This window comes from Phalangium opilio, unplaced genomic scaffold (genome assembly GCF_054372755.1).
Source record: "Phalangium opilio isolate 3A_F unplaced genomic scaffold, DU_Popi_V2 ptg000003l_1, whole genome shotgun sequence".
Classification (NCBI taxonomy): Eukaryota; Metazoa; Arthropoda; class Arachnida; order Opiliones; family Phalangiidae; genus Phalangium; species Phalangium opilio.
In genome coordinates this window covers 432017-456510 of record NW_028324145.1, presented here as the reverse complement: position 1 = coordinate 456510, position 24494 = coordinate 432017, and the positions used below count along the sequence as shown (strand labels likewise).

The 24494-nt window shown below is 42.9% G+C and overlaps 3 non-coding genes across 3 annotated transcripts; 2 read left to right on the top strand and 1 right to left on the bottom strand.

The window, feature by feature from the left end:
• Nucleotides 1-2142: 2142 nt before the first annotated feature.
• On the bottom strand, nucleotides 2143-2215 carry TRNAK-CUU (transfer RNA lysine (anticodon CUU)). The gene has a single exon. It is a non-coding gene; the product is annotated as a tRNA-Lys (tRNA).
• Nucleotides 2216-17153: 14938 nt separating this feature from the next.
• Nucleotides 17154-17226, top strand: TRNAS-GCU (transfer RNA serine (anticodon GCU)). Its single transcript has one exon. It is a non-coding gene; the product is annotated as a tRNA-Ser (tRNA).
• Nucleotides 17227-20300: 3074 nt separating this feature from the next.
• Nucleotides 20301-20373, top strand: TRNAS-GCU (transfer RNA serine (anticodon GCU)). The gene has a single exon. It is a non-coding gene; the product is annotated as a tRNA-Ser (tRNA).
• The last annotated feature ends 4121 nt before the right edge of the window (nucleotides 20374-24494 follow it).

The window sequence follows — 24494 nt, the reverse complement described above, 5'->3', positions numbered from 1 at the left end:
TAACCATTGAGCCACGGATGCCCAAAAATTAAATGTTCGTCAGGTATTTTGGAAAAACTCTGATTTTAACGTTACATCTGAGACCTCACAATACCGCTCCCGGATGGGCTTGAACCAACAAACTATCGGTTAAAAGCCGAACGCGAATTTCATTGAACCACGAAAGCCCAAAAATTAAATGGTCGTCAGGTATTGTGGAAAAACTTTAGCTTTTTACGTTACATTTGAGATCTCACGACACCGCTCCCGGATGGGCTTGAACCACCAAACTATCGGTTAAAAGCCGAACGCGAATTTCTTTGAGCCACGGAAGCCCAAAAATTAAAAGATTCGTCAGGTATTGTGGAAAAACTCTAACTTTTTAAGTTACATTTGAGATCTCACAACACCGCTCACGGATGGGCTTGAACCACCAAACTATCGGTTAAATCCGAACGCGAATTTCACTGAGCCACGGAAGCCCAAAAATTAAATGTTCGTCAGGTATTGTGGAAAAACTCTGAATTTTTACGTTACATCTGCGACCTCACAACACCGCCACCGGATGGGCTCGAACCACCAACCTTTCGGTTAACAGCCGAACACACTAAGCATTGCGCCACGGAAGCTTAGAATATAAAATATTGTCATGTATTGTGGAAAAACTTTGGCTTTTTAAATTACATTTGATATCACACAACACCGCTCCCGGGTGGGCTCGAACCACCAACCTTTCGGTTAAAAGATGAACGCGATAACCATTGCGCAACGGAAGCCCAAAAATTAAATGGTCTTCAGGTATTGTGGAAAAACTTTGACTTTTTACGTCACATCTGAGACCTCACAACACCGCCACCGGATGGGCTCGAACCACCAACCTTTCGGTTAACAGCCGAACACACTAAGCATTGCGCCACGGAAGCTTAGAATATAAAATGTTGTCAGGTATTGTGGAAAAACTTTAGCTTTTTACGTTACATTTGATATCACACAACACCGCTCCCGGGTGGGCTCGAACCACCAACCTTTCGGTTAACAGCCGAACGCGCTAACCATTGCCCCACGGAAGCCCAAAAATTAAATGGTCGTCATGTATTGTGGAAAAACTCTGAGTTTTTACGTTACATCTGCGATCTCACAACACCGCTCCCGGATGGGCTCGAACCACCAACCTTTCGGTTAACAGCCGAACGCGCTAACCATTGCGCCACGGACGCCCAAAAATTAAATGGTCGTCAGGTATTGTGGAAAAACTCTGAATTTTTACGTTACATCTGCGACCTCACAACACCGCTCCCGGGTGGGCTCGAACCACCAACCTTTCGGTTAACACATGAACGCGATAACATTGCGCAACGGAAGCCCAAAAATTAAATGGTCTTCAGGTATTGTGCAAAAACTTTGACTTTTTACGTCACATCTGAGACCTCACAACACCGCCACCGGATGGGCTCGAACCACCAACCTTTCATTAACAGCCAAACACACTAAGCACTGCGCCACGGAAGATTAGAATATAAAATATTGTCATGTATTGTGGAAAAACTTTGGCTTTTTACGTTACATTTGATATCACACAACACCGCTCCCGTGTGGGCTCGAACCACCAACCTTTCGGTTAACAGATGAACGCGATAACCATTGCGCAACGGAAGCCCAAAAATTAAATGGTCTTCAGGTATTGTGGAAAAACTTTGACTTTTTACGTTACTTATAAAAATTAACACCAACGTTCCCTGGTGGGCATGAGCCACCAACCTTTCGAATAACAGCCGAACGCGCTAACCATTCAGCCACGGAAGCCCAAAAATTAAATGTTCGTCAGATATTTTGGAAAAACTCTGTTTTTTACGTTACATTTGATATCTCACAACACTGCTCCCGGGTGGGCTCGAACCACCAACATTTCGGTTAACAGCGGAAGGCGCTAACCATTGCGCCACGGAAGCCCAAAAATTAAATGGTCGTCAGGTGGAAAAACTTTTATATTTGGGTTACAGCTGAGACCTCACAACACCGTTCCCGGATGGGCTGAACCACCAACCTTTCGAGTAACAGCCGAACGCGCTAACCATTGCGCCACGGAAGGCCAAAAACTAAATGGTCGTCAGGTATTGTGGAAAAACTTTGGCTTTTTACGTTACATTTGAGATCTCACAACACCGCTCCCGGGTGGGCTCGAACCACCAACCATTCGGTTAAGAGCCGAACGTGCTAACCATTGAGCCACGGAAGCCCAAAAATGAAATGTTCGTCAGGTATTTTGGAAAAACTCTGACTTTTTACATTACATCTGAGAACTCACAATACCGCTCCCGGATGGGCTTGAACCCTAAAACTATCGGTTGAAAGCTGAACGCGAATTTCATTGAGCCACGGAAGCCCAAAAATTAAATGGTCGTCAGGTATTGTGGAAAAACTTTAGCTTTTTACTTTACATTTGAGATCTCACAACACCGCTCCCGGATGGGCTTGAACCACCAAACTACCGGTTAAAAGCCGAACGCGAATTTCTTTGAGCCACGGTAGCCCAAAAATTAAATGTTCGTCAGGTATTGTGGAAAAACTTTGACTTTTTACGTCACATCTGAGACCTCACAACACCGCTACCGGATGGGCTCGAACCATCAACCTTTCGGTTAACAGCCGAACACACTAAGCATTGCGCCACGAAAGCTTAGAATATAAAATGTTGTCAGGTATTGTGGAAAAACTTTAGCTTTTTACTTTACATTTGAGATCTCACAACACCGCTCCCGGATGGGCTTGAACCACCAAACTACCGGTTAAAAGCCGAACGCGAATTTCTTTGAGCCACGGAAGCCCAAAAATTAAATGTTCGTCAGCTATTGTGGAAAAACTCTGACTTTTCACGTTACATCTGAGACCTCAGAATACCGCTCCCGGATGGGCTTGAACCACCAAACTATCGGTTTAAAGCCGAACGCGAATTTCATTGAGCCACGGAAGCCCAAAATTTAAATGTTCGTCAGCTATTGTGGAAAAACTCTGACTTTTTACGTTACATCTGAGACCTCACAACACCGCTCCCGGATGGGCCCTAACCAGCAACCTTTCGGTTAACAGCCGAACGCGCTAACCATTACGCCATGGAAGCCCAAAAATTAAATGGGCGTCAGGTATTGTGGAAACACTTTGGCTTTTTACGTTACATTTGAGATCTCACAACACCGCTCCCGGGTGGGCTCGAACCACCAACCTTTCGGTTAACAGATGAACGCGATAACCATTGAGCCACGGAAGCCCAAAAATTCAATGGTCTTCAGGTATTCTGGAAAATTTTTGACTTTTTACGTTACTTATAAAACTTAACACCAACGTTCCCGGGTGGGCTCGAACCACCAACCTTTCGGGTAACAGCCGAACGCGCTAACCATTGCGCCACGGAAGCCCGAAAATTAAATGGTCGTCAGGTATTTTGGAAAAACTCTGATTTTTACGTTACATCTGAGACCTCACAATACCGCTCCCGGATGGGCTTGAACCAACAAACTATCGGTTAAAAGCCGAACGCGAATTTCATTGAACCACGAAAGCCCACAAATTAAATGGTCGTCAGGTATTGTGGAAAAACTTTAGCTTTTTACGTTACATTTGAGATCTCACGACACCGCTCCCGGGTGGGCTTGAACCACCAAACTATCGGTTAAAAGCCGAACGCGAATTTCATTGAGCCACGGAAGCCCAAAAATTAAAAGATTCGTCAGGTATTGTGGAAAAACTCTAACTTTTTACGTTACATCTGAGACCTCACAATACCTCTCCCGGATGGGCTTGAACCACCAACCTTTCGGATAACAGCCGAACACGCTAACCATTGCGCCACGGAAGCCCAAAAATTAAATGGTCGTCAGGTATTGTGGAAAAACTTTGGCTTTTTACGTCACATCTGAGACCTCACAACACCGCCACCGGATGGGCTCGAACCACCAACCTTTCGGTTAACAGCCGAACACACTAAGCATTGCGCCACGGAAGCTTAGAATATAAAATGTTGTCAGGTATTGTGGAAAAACTTTAGCTTTTTACGTTACATTTGATATCACACAACACCGTTCCTGGGTGGGCTCGAACCACCAACCTTTCGGTTAACAGCCGAACGCGCTAACCATTGCGCAACGGAAGCCCAAAAATTAAATGGTCGTCAGGTATTGTGCAAAAACTTTGACTTTTTACGTCACATCTGAGACCTCACAACACCGCCACCGGATGGGCTCGAACCATCAACCTTTCGGTTAACAGCCGAACACACTAAGCATTGCGCCACGGAAGCTTAGAATATAAAATGTTGTCAGGTATTGTGGAAAAACTTTAGCTTTTTACGTTACATTTGATATCACACAACACCGCTACCGGGTGGGCTCGAACCACCAACCTTTCGGTTAACAGCCGAACGCGCTAACCATTGCGCCACGGAAGCCCAACAATTAAATTATCGTCAGGTATTGTGGAAAAACTCTGAATTTTTACGTTACATCTGCGACCTCACAACACCGCTCCCGGATGGGCTCGAACCACCAACCTTTCGGTTAACAGCCGAACGCGCTAACCATTGCGCCACGGACGCCCAAAAATTAAATGGTCGTCAGGTATTGTGGAAAAACTCTGAATTTTTACGTCACATCTACGACCTCACAACAACGCTCCCGGATGGGCTCGAACCACCAACCTTTCGGTTAAAAGCCGAACGCACTAAGCATTGCGCCACGGAGGCTTAGAATTTAAAATGTTGTCAGGTATTGTGGAAAAACTTTGACTTTTTACATTACTTATAAAACTTAACACCAACGTTCCCGCGTGGGCTTGAGCCACCAACCTTTAAGATAACAGCCGAATGCGCTAACCATTGCACCACAAAAGCCCAAAAATTAAATTGTCGTCAGGTATTGTGGAAAAACTTTTATATTTTGGGTTACATCTGACACCTCACAACACCGCTTCCGGTTCGGCTCGAACCACCAACCTTTCAGTTAACAGATGAACGCGCAAACCATTGCGCCACGGAAGCCCAAAAATTAAATAGTCTTCAGGTATTGTGGAAAAACTTTGACTTTTTACGTTACTTATAAAACTAAACACCAACGTTCCCGGGTGGGCTTGAGCCAACAACCTTTCGGATAACAGCCGAACGCGCTAACCATTGCGCAACGGAAGCCCAAAATTTAAATGTTCGTCAAGTATTGTGGAAAAACTCTGACTTTTTACGTAACATCTGAGACATCACAAGACCACTCCCGGATGGGCTCGAACCACCAAACTATCGGTTAAAAGCCGAATGCGAATTTCATTGAGCCACGGAAGCTCTGAAATTAAATGTTCGTCAGGTATTGTGGAAAAACTTTGACTTTTTACGTAACATCTGAAACCTCACAGCACCGCTCCCGGGTGCGCTCGAACCACCAACCTTTCGGTTAACAGATGAACGCAATAACCATTGCGCAACGGAAGCCCAAAAATTAAGTGGTCTTCAGGTATTATGGAAAAACTTTGACTTTTTACGTTACTTATAAAACTTAACACCAACGTTCCCGGGTGGGCTTGAGCCACCAACCTTTCGGATAACAGCCGAACGCGCTAACCATTGCACCATGGAATCCCAAAAATTAAATGGTCTTCAGGTATGGTGGAAAAACTTTTATATTCTAGGTTACAGCTGACACCTCACAACAGCGCTCCCGCATGGGCTCGAACCACCAACCTTTCGGTTAAAAGCCGAACGCACTAAGCATTGCGCCACGGAAGCTTAGAATTTAAAATGTTGTCAGGTAGATTGGAAAAACTTTGGCTTTTTACGTTACATTTGAGGCCTCACAACACCGCTCCCGGATTGGCTCGAACCACCAACGTTTCGGTTAACAGATGAACGCGATAACCATTGCGCAAAGGAAGCACAAAAATTAAATGGTCTTCAGGTATTGTGAAAAAACTTTTTTATTCTGGGTTACAGCTGACACCTCACAACACCGCTCCCGGATGGGCTCGAACCACCAACCTTTCGGTTAAAAGCCGAACGCACTAAGCATTGCGCCACGGAAGCTTAGAATTTAAAATGTTGTCAGGTATTGTGGAAAACTTTGACTTTTTACGTTACTTATAAAACTTAACACCAACGTTCCCGGGTGGGCTTGAGCCACCAACCTTTAAGATAACAGCCGAACGCGCTAACCATTGCACCACGGAAGCCCAAAAATTAAACTGTCGTCAGGTATTGTTGAAAAACTTTGTCTATTTACGTTACATTTGAGACCTCCCAACACCGCTCCCGGATGGGCTCAAACCATTAAACTTTCGGTTAACAGCCGAACGCGCTAACCATTGAGCCATTGAAGCTCAGAAATTAAATGGTTGTCAGGTATTGTGGAAAACTTATAACTTTTTACGCTACATCTGAGACCCCACAACACCTCTCCCGGGTGGGCTGCAAACACCAACCTTTCGGTTAACAGCCGAACGCGCTAACCATTGCGCAACGGAAGCCCAAAATTTAAATGTTCGTCACGTATTGTGGAAAAACTCTGACTTTTTACGTAACATCTGAGACATCACAACACCACTCCCGGATGGGCTCGAACCACCAACCTTTCGGTTAACAGATGAACGCAATAACCATTGCGCAACGGAAGCCCAAAAATTAAATGGTCTTCAGGTATTGTGGAAAAACTTTCACTTTTTACGTTACTTATAAAACTTAACACCAACGTTCCCGGGTGGGCTTGAGCCACCAACCTTTCGGATAACAGCCGAACGCGCTAACCATTGCACCACGGAATCCCAGAAACTAAATGGTCTTCAGGTTTTGTGGAAAAACTTTTATATTCTAGGTTACAGCTGACACCTCACAACACCGCTCCCGGATGGGCTCGAACCACCAACCTTTCGGTTAAAAGCCGAACGCACTAAGCATTGCGCCACAGAAGCCCACAACTTAAATGGTCGTCAGGTATTGTGGAAAAACTTTAGCTTTTTACGTTACATTGGAGATCTCACAACACCGCTCCCGGATGGGCTTGAACCACCAAACTATCGGTTAAAAGCCGAAGGCGAATTTCATTGAGCCACGGAAGCCCAAAAATTAAATGGTCGTCAGGTACTGTGGAAAAACTTTTATATTTTGGGTTACAGCTGACACCTCACAACACCGCTCCCGGATGGGCTCGAACCACCAACCTTTCGGGTAACAGCCGAACGCGCTAACCATTGCGCCACGGAAGCCCAAAAATTAAATGTCGTCATATACTGTGGAAAAAATTTTATATTTTGGGTTACAGCTGACACCTCACAACACCTCACAACACCGCTCCCGGATGGGCTCGAACCACCAACCTTTCGGGTAACAGCCGATCGCGCTAACCATTGCGCCACGGAAGCCCAAAAATTAAATGGTCGTCAGGTATTTTGGAAAAACTTTGACTTTTTACGTCACATATGAGACCTCACAACACCGCTCCCGGATGGGCTCGCACCACCAACCTTTCGGTTAACAGCCGAACGTGCTAAACCTTGCGCCACAGAAGCCCACAAATTAAATGGTCGTCAGGTATTGTGGAAAAACATTGGCTTTTTACGTTACATTTGAGATCTCACAACACCGCTCCCGGATGGGTTTGAACCACCAAACTATCGGTTAAAAGCCGAACGCGAATTTCATTGAGCCACGGAAGCCCAAAAATTAAATGGTCGTCAGGTACTGTGGAAAAACTTTTATATTTTGGGTTACAGCTGACACCTCACAACACCGCTCCCGGATGGGCTCGAACCACCAACCTTTCGGGTAACAGCCGAACGCGCTAACCATTGCGCCACGGAAGCCCAAAAATTAAATGTCGTCATATACTGTGGAAAAACTTTTATATTTTGGGTTACAGCTGACACCTCACAACACCTCACAACACCGCTCCCGGATGGGCTCGAACCACCAGCCTTTCGGATAACAGCCGAACGCGCTAACCATTGCACCACAGAATCCCAAAAATTAAATGGTCGTCATATACTGTGGAAAAACTTTTATATTTTGGGTTACAGCTGACACCTCACAACACCGCTCCCGGATGGGCTCGAACCACCAACCTTTCGGGTAACAGCCGATCGCGCTAAACATTGCGCCACGGAAGCCCAAAAATTAAATGGTCTACATGTATTTTGGAAAAACTTTGACTTTTTACGTCACATATGAGACCTCACAACACCGCTCCCGGATGGGCTCGCACCACCAACCTTTCGGTTAAAAGCCGAACGTGCTAAACCTTGCGCCACAGAAGCCCACAAATTAAATGGTCGTCAGGTATTGTGGAAAAACATTGGCTTTTAACGTTACATTTGAGATCTCACAACACCGCTCCCGGATGGGCTTGAACCACCAAACTATCGGTTAAAAGCCGAACGCGAATTTCATTGAGCCACGGAAGCCCAGAAATTAAATGGACGTCAGGTGTTGTGGAAAAACTTAAGCTTTTTACGTTACATCTGACACCTCACAACACCGCTCCCGGATGGGCTCAACCACCAACCTTTCGGTTAACAGCCGAACGCGCTAACCATTGCGCCACGGAAGCCCAAAAATTAAATGGTCGTCAGGTATTGTGGAAACACTTCGGCTTTTTACGTTACATTTGAGATCTCACAACACCGCTCCCGGATGGGCTCGAACCACCAACCTTTCGGTTAACAGGTGAACGCGAAAACCATTGCGCAACGGAAACCCAAAAATTAAATGGTCTTCAGGTATTGTGGAAAAACTTTGGCTTTTTACGTTACATTTGAGATCTCACAACACCGCTCCCGGGTGGACTCGAACCACCAACCTTTCGGTTAACAGCCGAACGCACTATCCACTGAGCCACGGAAGCTCAGAAATTAAATGATTGTTAGTTGCTATTTTTGAAAGTGGCTGCGAGTCAGAGCAATCATCATCATCATCTTCATTAAGTGTAGTATCCTGCTCCAGTTCACCACGAATATAACTGATCACACTAGATCGCTGCTCTTCAGGAATTGATTTCATTAGTTTCATTTTAGGGTTTAAGAAAACTGCCATTTTATGGTACTTGTTGATCGTGAACTTTTGAAGCTCTGCAAAGAGTAGCTCTTTGCACTACGAAATACAATTATAACAAGTGTTTCGTTTTACTGTACGTGAAGTTCTTAAAACACCAATTTTTGGAAAAGAACTATACCTTTTTAATTTCTGGATGATCATCTTCTTTTTTGAGTCTGTCCAGCCATGGAATAACAAGGTGCAAAGTAGGTTTTTTTTCCTGACAAAGATCATTACTGCAAGATCTGTAACATTCCAGTATCTTGATGGTGGATTTTAACATTTCCATGTCTATTTGGAAAAAAAGTCTCTCCTCTCCTCGTTCTGACAATAATTTTCTAATTTGGTCTTTCGCCTCGTACACGGACTCAATCATTTCCAACCGCGAATTCCATCGAGTACACACTTCTTGTTTCAGAGTTTTCACCAACTTTCTTTGCAATCCAGACTTTTTGAAGTAGGTTACGTGGTCCAAAATCAGGTTTAATTGGTGTGCGGCGCACCAAAACCATGGATACTTTCTCAAATCTGACACCATATTGGCAGCACCGTCGGAAACAAAATAAATATCCTTGTTCTCTAATTCAAATTCTTTCAATACCTCTAATAAAACAAGCTCACGGATATTATCGCCTGATTTTTTTTATCAATTTCTCTTGTACCTAAAACTTTGCACTAAAGTCTAAAGTCTTCCTGGTAAAAATGAACCGTTACAGAAATGTACTACACCATTCTGAAACTGTCTGTCCAGCCGTCTGTTGTGAGTGCTATAGATTTAACTGAATCCAAATCCATAATTAGTTTCTTCTTCACTTTACGGTAGAGATCCTCGCAGTTTCTGCTAACTGTAGGTAGGTTTGGAAGTACTAACGACGCGTCGATATTTCCATGCTGAGCACCAACAGATATTAGTGAATTTGCTAATATGCGAAAACCTTCACCTTGGATTGATCTGAAGGGTCGAATGTCCATTGTAACCATTTTAGAGCAATCTGATAGTACTCGTTTTTTGGTTCTTGAGCTTATTGACGATTGTCCATGACTCAGAAAATTTGTAATCTTAAAGCATTTCACATGGTTATTATTATGAAGTAGTCATTATTTTATCACTTAAACATAATTAGAAAGAATTTCTTTCTTACACAGAAAAAAAGTGTTTAAGTTTGCAACATATGAACATGTTATAAAGTTAAACATTGGTGTGAGGTAATGTTTATTGCTTCAATGTAGATGTCTAATTACATCTCTGTTTCTCTATAAGGATCCTTAAAATGTGTTGCAAATAGAAACACTTCTTATTTTATCACGTTTAAGAGGTAAACACAGAATAATCTTAACACTAAGCTAAACATCAACGTTTGCCGGGTGTTATTTAATGTAACATGTTTTTAATACTTTGGTATGAGGTTTCAATTTTTTAAATCATTATTTTATGAAGAATTATATTTTAGAAAAACAATTAAAAAGTGGAGGTATATTTTACCACAAGGTGGTTTATTCATAATGAAACCCATAATGGTTTTCATTTTATATTGAGAAAAGGACTTCTTTACTCAAATTTTGAGCAAAATATATGTTTAAAGTGATGGTACGACATGAAAAATAAATAAGCTCTCTTGGCTTTAATAATAGAACATTTCCAACAGGTCGGCTAGATTTGTTTAAATAGGTATATTTCCATTGCGTAGAATTCCGTTAGACCGAATCCCGCCAAAGTTTCTAATGAATTTAGCCCAACCGCGGGTTTCGTATTTACAATTCAAACGAAGCTATTTATCGAATTAAGCGACCTCAAAAGTCCTAACGTTTTCAATACATTCGTACTGCCTAGGAAGCGCCACTATATTTGACAACTATGTAACAAGATGATAATAAAAAACGACCTCAGGAAGTTTTCAACACCGTGTTTTCAAAATATATAATATAATAGTATACAGAAAAAGCGAAAATTGGACTCGGGTTAAGCATTTAACAAAAACAATTTCTTCCAAAAAAAACGTTTTCGTTCAAAACCGGGTTAGGTTAGTAATATTTTATAAATCATTTAACATTGTTACGCCTTTTCCAAAATATTGATGTTTATCTTCATTGACTTCTCAAATAATATTCCTATTCCAAAACGTTACTGTTCGGTTAGGTTTGGTTTGGCTTGGTAAGAAGTACGTCTCTTCCTCATTGGGGCGGTTATACACTTCAAGTAAAGTAATACTGCTGGCTTAAAGTATTTTCATAAAGAATATAACATAAAAAATAAATAAATATTGGCAATTGGTTTTTTTTATGTCACTTTTTTATGGACAGGAACGTAGAGATTCGAGACACTAGGAATTACGATAGTGTTTCAAATCCTCTGTATTGAGGGCTTAAAGGCTTGGAGTGAGTCGAAAGATAAATACACATCCTATTTTTTAGTTGTACCATGCGTACCACAATGTTGCCAGGCGTTTATTGAAGGATGCTTGGGTACTTGGTACAGACTGTTACGTCTACCAAGTTTCCTAGCATCCAAGAATAAATAGGATTCATAGAAGCCAGTGTTATGGGCATGTCATGGGTCAAGTCGTTAAATATATCGACGCAGTTAAATAGCTGATGGCATTATTTTATCCACTTTCCCATTGCCTTTCGAGTGGAAGTTCAACTTTGGCACGGACGACAGATGGCGCTCTTAAATTTCTACCGCCAAAAATCGTTGTTGTCTGCTCGTTTTCCCCTTCCGCGTTTTTTCGTTATAAACTTATGATTTAACGAACTGTTAAGATAAAATTTCATATTTCCTAAGACAGATAAGCTTCTACTCCTTTCATCTTACTCCCAGTTAGATTACAAGCTGGTGTTAAAAAAAATTCAACGGCGAAAAAAGTATTTGACAATCTTATCTAAGAATATTTTTTAAATATAAAAAAAAATGTTTACATTATACGCCCCCTATTTGTGAAAGACCTTATTTTCGCACTTTTATCATTCTTTATTTGAATTTGAAAGGTAGTGCTTCATAATTCAATCTTCTGTAATAACTTTCTTCGGAAAATAATATTTCAAACGTTACAGAGTCTTGCAAGGGGATTGCTTTTGCGGATTTTTGTGAGTATTTAACTGAATAATAAAATGGAGGAGGATAATAATTTAAGTAAAGAGGAAATCAGGAAACGTAAAGCAAGGGAAAGAATGAGGGCAAAAAGGTTAGATCCTGAATTTAGGAAACGAGAAAATGAAAGGAGAAGAGTGTTAGCAGCTGAAAAAAAGGCTGTTTCGGGAACAGGTTCTAGCACACCCAATGTTGGTCCTACCGCGAGGCCAGTTGGCCATGATTCTGCGAAAGATGACGCATTAAATAAAAGCTCTATTGAAAGTACCGTAAGCGTAGGCATATCTATTAATGAGGAACCCAATAATGTACAAAATGATAATGCTAATATTAGTGAAATAATCGAAGGCGATGAACAAGTACGAGCCTAGCTTATGTGTGATTGGGTTGTGGCTTCCATGTTTTGGGGACATTTGCTTTTTGTGTGGCGAGGTATGATTCAGCTTTGATATGGACAAATGTTACAAATCATACTGGTAGACTAAGAATACGGTTGAGGTAATCTAACTGGGAGTAAGATGAAAGGAGTAGAAGCTTATCTGTCTTAGGAAATATGAAATTTTATCTTAACAGTTCGTTAAATCATAAGTTTATAACGAAAAAACGCGGAAGGGGAAAACGAGCAGACAACAACGATTTTTGGCGGTAGAAATTTAAGAGCGCCATCTGTCGTCCGTGCCAAAGTTGAACTTCCACTCGAAAGGCAATGGGAATGTGGATAAAATAATGCCATCAGCTATTTAACTGCGTCGATATATTTAACGACTTGACCCATGACATGCCCATAACACTGGCTTCTATGAATCCTATTTATTCTTGAATGCTAGGAAACTTGGTAGACGTAACAGTCTGTACCAAGTACCCAAGCATCCTTCAATAAACGCCTGGCAACATTGTGGTACGCATGGTACAACTAAAAAATAGGATGTGTATTTATCTTTCGACTCACTCCAAGCCTTTAAGCCCTCAATACAGAGGATTTGAAACACTATCGTAATTCCTAGTGTCTCGAATCTCTACGTTCCTGTCCATTATGAACAGTGCTGAGAGAATGATACATCAGAAAGAGCCATTCAAATCGAATTGCCGAAAATATTATCCATATTTTCATTTCATATAACTGAGAAAACAAATTATTATGGTTCTGAGAGGAGCTTCCCATTTTGGTTGTTGTTCTCAAAAATATATCGCAATGCACGGGCCTCGATAGATATTGGAGGCAATGAAGGAAATATATCACAATGCGTGGGCCTTGATAGATACAGGAGACAATGTAGGAAATATAACGCAATGCACGGGCCTAAAAAGATATAAGAGACAATGTACGAAATATAACGCAATGCACGGGCCTTGATAGATATAGGAGGCAATGATTTAACGACTTCGGTACTTGGGTTTATCTTTAATATTTAAATAAATATAATTATTTTTAATTATTTTAATCGCCAGTAAATAACTTTAAAAATAGTTAAATCGTTTAATATATTAATTTAATATATATTTTATATTCTAAGCTTCCGTGCCGCAATGCTTAGTGTGTTCGGCTGTTAACCGAAAGGTTGGTGGTTCGAGCCCATCCGGTAGCGGTGTTGTGAGGTGTCAGACGTGACGTAAAAAGTCAAAGTTTTTCCACAATACCTGAAGACCATTTAATTTTTGGGCTTCCGTTGCGCAATGTTATCGCGTTCATCTGTTAACCGAAAGGTTGGTGGTTCGAGCCCACCCGGGAGCGGTGTTGTGAGATCTAAAATGTAACGTAAAAAGCCAAAGTGTTTCCACAATACCTGACGACCGTTTAATTTTTGGCCTTGAGTGGCGCAATGGTTAGCGCGTTCGGCTGTTAACCGAAAGGTTGGTGGTTCGAGCCCATCCGGGAGCGGTGTTTTAAGGTCTCAGATGTAACGTAAAAAGTCAGAGTTTTTCCACAATACCTGACGAACATTTAATTTTTGGGCTTCCGTGGCTCAATGAAATTCGCGTTCGGCTTTTAGCCGATAGTTTGGTGGTTCAAGCCCATCCGGGAGCGGTGCTGTGAGATCGCAAATGTAACGTAAAAAGCTAAAGTTTTTCCACAGTACCTGACGACCATCTAATTTTTGGGCTTCCGTGGCTCAATGAAATTCGCGTTCGGCTTTTAACCGATAGTTTGTTGGTTCGCGCCCATCCGGTAGCGGTGTTGTGAGGTCTCAGACGTGACGTAAAAAGTCAAAGTTTTTCCACAACACCTGAAGACCATTTAATTTTTGGGCTTCCGTTGCGCAATGTTATCGCGTTCATCTGTTAACCGAAAGGTTGGTGGTTCGAGACCACCCGGGAGCGGTGTTGTGAGATCTAAAATGTAACGTAAAAAGCCAAAGTGTTTCCACAATACCTAACGACCATTTAATTTATGGCCTTCCGTGGCGCAATGGTTAGCGCGTTCAGCTGTTAACCGAAAGGTTGGTGGTTCGAGCCCATCTGGGAGCGGTGTTTTGAGGTCTCAGATGTAACGTAAAAATCAGAGTTTTTCCAAAATACCTGACGAACATTTAATTTTTGGGCTTCCGTGGCTCAATGGTTAGCACGTTCGGCTGTTAACCGAATGGTTGGTGGTTCGAGCCCACCCGGGAACGGTGTTGTGAGATCTCAAATGTAACGTAAAAGCCAAAGTTTTTCCACAATACCTGACGACCATTTAATTTGTGGGCTTCCGTTGCGCAATGGTTAGCGCGTTCGGCTGTTAACCGAAAGGTTGGTGGTTCGAGCCCACCCGGGAACGTTGGTGTTAAGTTTTATAAGTAACGTAAAAGGTCAAAGTTTTTCCACAATTCCTGAAGACCATTTAATTTTTGGGCTTCCGTTGCGCAATGGTTATCGCGTTCATCTGTTAACCGAAAGGTTGGTGGTTCGAGCCCACCCGGGAGCGGTGTTGTGAAATATCAAATGTAACGTAAAAAGCCAAAGTTTTTCAGCAATACCTGACAACATTTTATATTCTAAGCTTCCGTGCCGCAATGCTTAGTGTGTTCGGCTGTTAACCGAAAGGTTGGTGGTTCGAGCCCATCCGGTAGCGGTGTTGTGAGGTGTCAGACGTGACGTAAAAAGTCAAAGTTTTTCCACAATACCTGAAGACCATTTAATTTTTGGGCTTCCGTTGCGCAATGTTATCGCGTTCATCTGTTAACCGAAAGGTTGGTGGTTCGAGCCCACCCGGGAGCGGTGTTGTGAGATCTAAAATGTAACGTAAAAAGCCAAAGTGTTTCCACAATACCTGACGACCGTTTAATTTTTGGCCTTGCGTGGCGCAATGGTTAGCGCGTTCGGCTGTTAACCGAAAGGTTGGTGGTTCGAGCCCATCCGGGAGCGGTGTTTTAAGGTCTCGGATGTAACGTAAAAAGTCAGAGTTTTTCCACAATACCTGACGAACATTTAATTTTTGGGCTTCCGTGGCTCAATGAAATTCGCGTTCGGCTTTTAGCCGATAGTTTGGTGGTTCAAGCCCATCCGGGAGCGGTGTTGTGAGATCTCAAATGTAACGTAAAAAGCTAAAGTTTTTCCACAGTACCTGACGACCATCTAATTTTTGGGCTTCCGTGGCTCAATGAAATTCGCGTTCGGCTTTTAACCGATAGTTTGTTGGTTCGCGCCCATCCGGTAGCGGTGTTGTGAGGTCTCAGACGTGACGTAAAAAGTCAAAGTTTTTCCACAATACCTGAAGACCATTTAATTTTTGGGCTTCCGTTGCGCAATGTTATCGCGTTCATCTGTTAACCGAAAGGTTGGTGGTTCGAGACCACCCGGGAGCGGTGTTGTGAGATCTAAATTGTAACGTAAAAAGCCAAAGTGTTTCCACAATACCTAACGACCATTTAATTTATGGCCTTCCGTGGCGCAATGGTTAGCGCGTTCAGCTGTTAACCGAAAGGTTGGTGGTTCGAGCCCATCCGGGAGCGGTGTTTTGAGGTCTCAGATGTAACGTAAAAAGTCAGAGTTTTTCCACAATACCTGACGAACATTTAATTTTTGGGCTTCCGTGGCTCAATGAAATTCGCGTTCGGCTATGAACCGATAGTTTGGTGGTTCAAGCCCATCCGGGAGCGGTGTTGTGAGATCTCAAATGTAACGTAAAAGCTAAAGTTTTTCCACAGTACCTGACGACCATTTAATTCTTGGGCTTCCGTGGCTCAATGAAACTCGCGTTCGGCTTTTAACCGATAGTTTGTTGGTTCAAGCCCATCCGGGAGCGGTATTGTGAGGTCTCAGATGTAACGTAAAAATCCGAGTTTTTCCAATATACCTGACGAACATTTAATTTTTGGGCTTCCGTGGCTCAATGGTTAGCACGTTCGGCTGTTAACCGAATGGTTGGTGGTTCGAGCCCACCCGGGAACGGTGATGTGAGATCTCAATTGTAACGTAAAAGCCAAAGTTTTTCCACAATACCTGACGACCATTTAATTTGTGGGCTTCCGTTGCGCAATGGTTAGCGCGTTCGGCTGTTAACCGAAAGGTTGGTGGTTCGAGCCCACCCGGGAACGTTGGTGTTAAGTTTTATAAGTAACGCAAAAAGTCAAAGTTTTTCCACAATACCTGTAGACCATTTAATTTTTGGGCTTCCGTTGCGCAATGGTTATCGCGTGCATCTGTTAACCGAAAGGTTGGTGGTTCGAGCCCACCCGGGAGCGGTGTTGTGAAATATCAAATGTAACGTAAAAAGCCAAAGTTTTTCCACAATACCTGACAACATTTTATATTCTAAGCTTCCGTGGCGCAATGCTTAGTGTGTTCGGCTGTTAACCGAAATGTTGGTGGTTCGTGCCCATCCGGTAGCGGTGTTGTGAGGTGTCAGACGTGACGTAAAAAGTCAAAGTTTTTCCACAATACCTGAAGACCATTTAATTTTTGGGCTTCCGTTGCGCAATGTTATCGCGTTCATCTGTTAACCGAAAGGTTGGTGGCTCGAGCCCACCTGGGAGTGGTGTTGTGAGATCTCAAATGTAGCGTAAAAAGCCAAAGTTTTTCCACAATACCTGACGACCATTTAATTTTTGGGCTTCCGTGGCTCAATGGTTAGCACGTTCGGCTGCTAACCGAAAGGTTGGTGGTTCGAGCCCATCCGGGAGCGGTGTTGTGAGGTGTCAGCTGTAACCCAAAATATAAAAGATTTTCCACAGTACCTGACGACCATTTAATTTTTGGGCTTCCTTGGCGCAATGCTTAGCGCGTTCGGCTGTTATCCGAAAGGTGTTATTTTATATCGTTTGGGTATCATTTGTGCGCCTTTTAATGAATGAGGCTTTTTCAACCCTCTTTCTCACCGTTTATTTAAGCGAATGGTGTATAAAAAATATCGCACTAATTCTATGCCATTTGAGCACCATTTAATGGGGTATTCCATGGGGTTATTTTATATAATTAAGTTATCATTTGCAAACCTTTTCTTTATAAACCCATTTCTTCACCATTCGTTTAAGCTAATGGTGTTTTTAAAATATCGAACCATTTTCGTACTATTTCCGCACCATGTCAAGGTGCTCAAATAGTGCACATTGTTTTAACACCATTATGGCGCTATTTAGACACCACAACTTTTTACAGTGTGGAGCAGGTAACTACACTTAATGAAGATGATGATGATGATTGCTCTGTCTCGCAGCCACTTTCAAAAATAGCCAAAACTAACATGGTTAGCACCTTAATTACTTGGCTCCAGTTTTTCGTCGCCCTAAGTTTTTAGTATCATTGGATGGGGAACAAATTGGACTATAACATCCCCGTATCTCTAGTAGAACCTGAGTTATGGCATGTTTTTGAACTTTTCGCTTAATTACTCGGCCCATGCTTGTGGTGTAAATAGTATGGTAGGATGGGCGGACAAATTGGACTATAACACACTCAAAGTTCATCCCTGTATCTCTTGTAGAACCAGAGGGTAAACGAGTGCAACAGGGTGGGTTAGCTAAACGAAAGCGACAGGGTGGGTTAGCTAAACGAGTGCGACAGGGTGGGTTAGCTAAACGAGTGCGACAGGGTGGGTTAGCTAAACGAGTGCGACAGGGTGGGTTAGCTAAACGAGTGCGACAGGGTGGGTTAGCTTAACGAGTGCGACAGGGTGGGTTAGCTAAACGAGTGCGACAGGGTGGGTTAGCTAAACGAGTGCGACAGGGTGGGTTAGCTAAACGAGTGCGACAGGGTGGGTTAGCTAAACGAGTGCGACAGGGTGGGTTAGCTAAACGAGTGCGACAGGGTGGGTTAGCTAAACGAGTGCGACAGGGTGGGTTAACTAAACGAGTGCGACAGGGTGGGTTAGCTAAACGAGTGCTACAGGATGGGTTAGCTAAACGAGTGCGACAGGGTGGGTTAGCTAAACGAGTGCGACAGGGTGGGTTAGCTAAACGAGTGCGACAGGGTGGGTTAGATAAACGAGTGCGACAGGGTGGATTAGCTAAACGAGTGCGACAGGGTGGGTTAGCTAAACGAGGGCGACAGGATGAGTTTAGCCAAATGAGAGAGCCATGTTTGTCGTAGCCCTAAGCTTTTAGTATGGGTGGATGGGGGACAAATTGGACTATAACATACTCAAATGACATCCCCGTATGTCTAGTAAAACCAGAGTTACGAGCCTCCAAAGTATAGTGTAATGTTAATCCTTTGGAGTGTATGTTCACGAACATTTTGCTTAATTGCTAGGCCCTTATGTCCATGAAGTTTCCCTGAGGTTTTTGTCAACTATTTATTTCCCTGATTTTTCCAGATTTTCCCAGTTTTCCAGGTTTGTATGAACCCTGATTCGAAACAAATTTATATTTTTGTTGTGGCTCATTTTGTGAAGGAAAAATAGGGCAGATTTCAAAAGAATGCTTCGACTAGTGTAGAAGTTGCAGGTGAGTTCTCCTTGTTTGTCATTCAATGGTACAAATTACGTTGTTCATTTATAATATTGAATATCGGTAATGGTATGGAAATGGTTCTCTGCTATATTTGATTTCGGTAATGGTTCGAAATGAGATAACGTTTCTTAATCGGGAATGGGAAGGGTTGGTATTTGGAAACCACGGATCGGTAACGTATGGGGAGGTTGATGAAATCTATGGGTGGAATTGGTAAACAAAAATTTGAAAAAGAGTGGTATGGAAATGGTAACGTTTGGAACAGAAATGCAGCTCTCTAAACCTTACAGTATATCGTAGTGGTATCTCTGCTCCTTGGTTTTCCGTTCCAAAACTTCCGTTGGCTGGGATCTCCGTCGAAAAGAAAAATGGCGATATGGTGGACGTAGAAACACGTTGCAATTCTTATATTAAAGATACTGGGAATAAATTTGTCCAAACTGTTTTAATTTAACCACGGAATTCTCACTCACACATATCACAACAAAACATCATTGACGATCGTTTAAATGTTTAGTAGAAACAAGGCTTAATTTACACCATTCCGGCAGAATCAGACGTGAGCCGTTTTCGCTCCCAAAATCACAAGATAAAAATAGTTCTAAACCGGATGTGTGTAAGTTAATGCGCGTGGGCGCAAAAAAATGTGGTAACTATTTCTTTGGGAGCTAAGCGGTGTATGAATCCGCTGAAACTTTGTTGTTACGGGCTTTTTAACCAGTTTCGTATTTCGGGTTATTATGAACTCCTGGTGGGACTAAGTTCGACTCCGGTACTAGCAAACGCAAAAACTAAACGCTAGTTCAGCATAACCAAAAACTAAACAGAAATTCGTTCACTGATCATAAACAAAACTACTAAAACATAGCACCAGCGATAGCGATTAAATGAAATCCAAAACATATTTACTTGAAAAGTATTAATGTTCATCAAAATAACATCAAAAATAAACATAAGCAAATTATCATCTTAAAAACAGATCAAGAGCAGCGCTATCCAGTTAACTGTAACCTAAACAAAAGTCCACACGAATGATCAATCATTATATGGACTAACAACATTATGATACTTTACGAAATCATTTTAAAAAAAAATAGACTCTAGTCTTTAAACATATTAACCACAATACATAATAAGAATAAAACAAAACACAAAATTTACAGAGCGCTCTAAATTAACTTCGAAGTGAATCACATTAATTTATAGAGAATTCAAAAATAATTTATGGACTTCAATCGTGATTTCAAAAATTTTGTACACCTGATTTCACAAGTGGTTTCCCCCTCGCTGACGACCAATTAATTTGTGGGCTTCAGTGGCGCAATGGTTAGCGCGCTCGGCTGCTAACCGAAAGATTGGTGGTTCGAGCCCACCCGGGAGCGGTGTTGTGGGATCTCAGATGTAACGTATAAAGTCAGAGTTTTTCCACAATACCTGACGACCATTTAATATTTGGGCTTCCGTGGCTCAATGAAATTCGCGTTCGGCTTTTAACCGATAGTTTGGTTCAAGCCCATCCGGGAGCGGTATTGTGAGGTCTCAGATGTAACGTAAAAATCAGAGTTTTTCCAAAATACCTAACGAACATTTAATTTTTGGGCTTCCGTGGCTCAATGAAATTCGCGTTCGGCTTTTAACCGATAGTTTGGTGGTTCAAGCACATCCGGGAGCGTGTTGTGAGATCTCTAATGTAACGAAAAAGCTAAAGTTTTTCCACAATTCCTGACGACCATTTAATTTGTGGGCTTCCGTGGCGCAATGGTTAGCGCATTCGGCTGTTAACCGAAAGGTTGTTGGTTCGAGCCCAACCGGTAGCGGTGTTGTGATGTCTCAGATGTGACGTAAAAAGTCAAAGTTTTTCCACAATACCTGAAGAACATTTAATTTTTGGGCTTCCGTTGCGCAATGGTTATCGCGTTCATCTGTTAACCGAATGGTTGGTGCTTCGAGCCCACCCGGGAGCGGTGATGTGAGATCTCAAATATAACGTAAAAAGCCAAAGTTTTTCCACAATACCTGACGACCATTTAATTTTTGGGCTTCCGTGGCGCAATAGTTAGCGCGTTCGGCTGTTACCCGAAAGGTTGGTGGTTCAGCCCATCCGGGAACGATGTTGTGAGGTCTCAGCTGTAACCCAAAATATAATGGTTTTTCCACCTGACGACCATTTAATTTTTGGGCTTCCGTGGCGCAATGGTTAGCGCGTTCGGCTGTTATCCGAAATGTTGGTGGCTCAAGCCCACCCGGGAACGTTGGTGTTAATTTTTATAAGTACCGTAAAAGGTCAAAGTTTTTCCACAATACCTGAAGACCATTTAATTTTTGGGCCTCCGTTGCGCAATGGTTATTGCGTTCATCTGTTAACCGAAAGGTTGGTGGTTCGAGCCCACCCGGGAGCGGTGTTGTGAGATCTCAAATGTAACGTAAAAAGCTAAAGTTTTTCCACAATACCTGACGATCATTTAATATTTGGGCTTCCGTGGCTCAATAAAATTCGCGTTCGGCTTTTAACCGATAGTTTGGTGGTTCAAGCCCATCCGGGAGCGGTATTGTGAGGTCTGAGATGTAACGTAAAAAGTCAGAGTTTTTCCACAATACCTGACGAACATTTAATTTTTGGGCTTCCTTGGCTCAATGAAATTCGCGTTCGGCTTTTAACCGATAGCGGGAGCGGTGTTGTGAGATCTCAAATGTAACGTAAAAAGCTAAAGTTTTTCCACAATACCTGACGACAATTTAATTTTTGGGCTTCCGTGGCTCAATGAAATTCGCGTTCGGCTTTTAACCGATAGTTTGGTGGTTCAAGCCCATCCGGGAGCGGTACTGTGTGGTCTCAGATGTAATGTAAAAAGTCAGAGTTTTTCCAAAATATTTGACGAATATTTCATTTTTGGGCTTCCGTGGCTGAATGGTTAGCACGTTCGGCTGTTGACCGAGTGGTTGGTGGTTCGAGCCCACCCGGGAGCTGTGTTGTGAGATCTCTAATGTAACGTAAAAAGCCAAAGTTTTTCCACAATACCTGACGACCATTTAAGTTTTGGGCTTCGGTGGCGCAATGGTTAGCCCGTTCAACTGTTACCCGAAAGGTTGGTGGTTCAGCCCATCCGGGAACGGTGTTGTGAGGTCTGAGCTGTAACCCAAAATATAAAATTTTTTTCACCTGACGACCATTTAATTTTTGGGCTTCCGTGGCGCAATGGTTAGCGCGTTCGGTTGTTATCCGAAAGGTTGGTGGCTCAAGCCCACCCGGGAACGTTGGTGTTAATTTTTATAAGTAACGTAAAAAGTCAAAGTTTTTCCACCATACCTGAAGACCATTTAATTTTTGGGCTTCCGTTGCGCAATGGTTATCGCGTTCATCTGTTAACCGAAAGGTTGGTGGTTCGAGCCCACCCGGGAGCGGTGTTGTGTGATCTCAAGTGTAACGTAAAAAGCCAAAGTGTTTCCACAATACCTGAGGACCATATAATTTTTGGGCTTCCGTTGCGCAATGGTTATCGCGTTCATCTGTTAACCGAAAGGTTGGTGGTTCGAGCCCACCCGGGAGCCGTGTTGTGAGATATCAAATGTAACGTAAAAAGCCAAAGTGTTTCCACAATACCTGACGACCATTTAATTTTCGTGCTTCCGTGGCGCAATGGCTAGCGCGTTCGGCTGTTAACCGAAAGGCTGGTGGTTCGAGCCGATCCGGGAGCGGTGTTGTGACTTGTGAGGTCTCAGATTTAACGTAAAAAGTCAAAGTTTTTCCACAATACCTGAAGACCATTTAATTTTTGGGCTTCCGTTTTGCAATGGTTATCGCGTTCATCTGTTAACCGAATGGTTGGTGGTTCGAGCCCACCCGGGAGCTGTGTTGTGAGATCTCAAATGTAACGTAAAAAGCCAAAGTTTTTCCACAATACCTGACGACCATTTAATTTTTGGGCTTCCGTGGCGCAATGGTTAGCGCGTTCGGCTGTTACCCGAAAGGTTGGTGGTTCAGCCCATCCGGGAACGGTGTTGTGAGGTCTCAGCTGTAACCCAAAATATAAAATTTTTTCCACCTGACGACCATTTAATTTTTGGGCTTCCGTTGCGCATTGGTTAGCGCGTTCGGCTGTTATCCGAAAGGTTGGTGGCTCAAGCCCACCCGGGAACGTTGGTGTTAATTTTTATAAGCAACGTAAAAAGTCAAAATTTTTCCACAATACCTGAAGACCATTTAATTTTTGGGCTTCCGTTTTGCAATGGTTATCGCGTTCATCTGTTAACCGAAAGGTTGGTGGTTCGAGCCCACCCGGGAGCTGTGTTGTGAGATCTCAAATGTAACGTTAAAAGCTAAAGTTTTTCCAAAAGACCTGACGAACATTTCATTTTTGGGCTTCCGTGGCTGAATGGTTATCGCGTTCATCTGTTAACCGAAAGGTTGGTGGTTCGAGCCCACCCGGGAGCGGTGTTGTGAGATATCAAATGTAACGTAAAAAGCCAAAAGTGTTTCCACAATACCTGACGACCATTTAATTTTCGGGCTTCCGTGGCGCAATGGTTATCGTGTTCATCTGTTAACCGAAAGGTTGGTGGTTCGAGCCCACCCGGGAGCGGTGTTGTGTGATCTCAAGTGTAACGTAAAAAGCCAAAGTGTTTCCACAGTACCTGACGAACATTTAATTTTTGGGCTTCAGTGGCGCAATGGTTAGCGCGTTCAGCTGTTAAACGAAATGTTGGTGGTTCCAGCCCACCCGGGAGTGGTGTTGTGAGGTCTCAGATGTAAAGTAAAAAGGCAGTGTTTTTCCTCAATACCTGACGACTATTTAATTTTTGGGCTTCCGTGGCGCAATAGTTAGCGCGTTCGGCTGTTACCCGAAAGGTTGGTGGTTCAGCCCATCCGGGAACGGTGTTGTGAGGTCTCAGCTGTAACCCAAAATATAAAATTTTTGGGCTTCCGTGGCGCAATAGTTAGCGCGTTCGGCTGTTACCCGAAAGGTTGGTGGTTCAGCCCATCCGGGAACGGTGTTGTGAGGTCTCAGCTGTAACCCAAAATATAAAATTTTTTCCACCTGACGACCATTTAATTTTTGGGCTTCCGTTGCGCATTGGTTAGCGCGTTCGGCTGTTATCCGAAAGGTTGGTGGCTCAAGCCCACCCGGGAACGTTGGTGTTAATTTTTATAAGCAACGTAAAAAGTCAAAATTTTTCCACAATACCTGAAGACCATTTAATTTTTGGGCTTCCGTTTTGCAATGGTTATCGCGTTCATCTGTTAACCGAAAGGTTGGTGGTTCGAGCCCACCCGGGAGCTGTGTTGTGAGATCTCAAATGTAACGTTAAAAGCTAAAGTTTTTCCAAAAGACCTGACGAACATTTCATTTTTGGGCTTCCGTGGCTGAATGGTTATCGCGTTCATCTGTTAACCGAAAGGTTGGTGGTTCGAGCCCACCCGGGAGCGGTGTTGTGAGATATCAAATGTAACGTAAAAAGCCAAAAGTGTTTCCACAATACCTGACGACCATTTAATTTTCGGGCT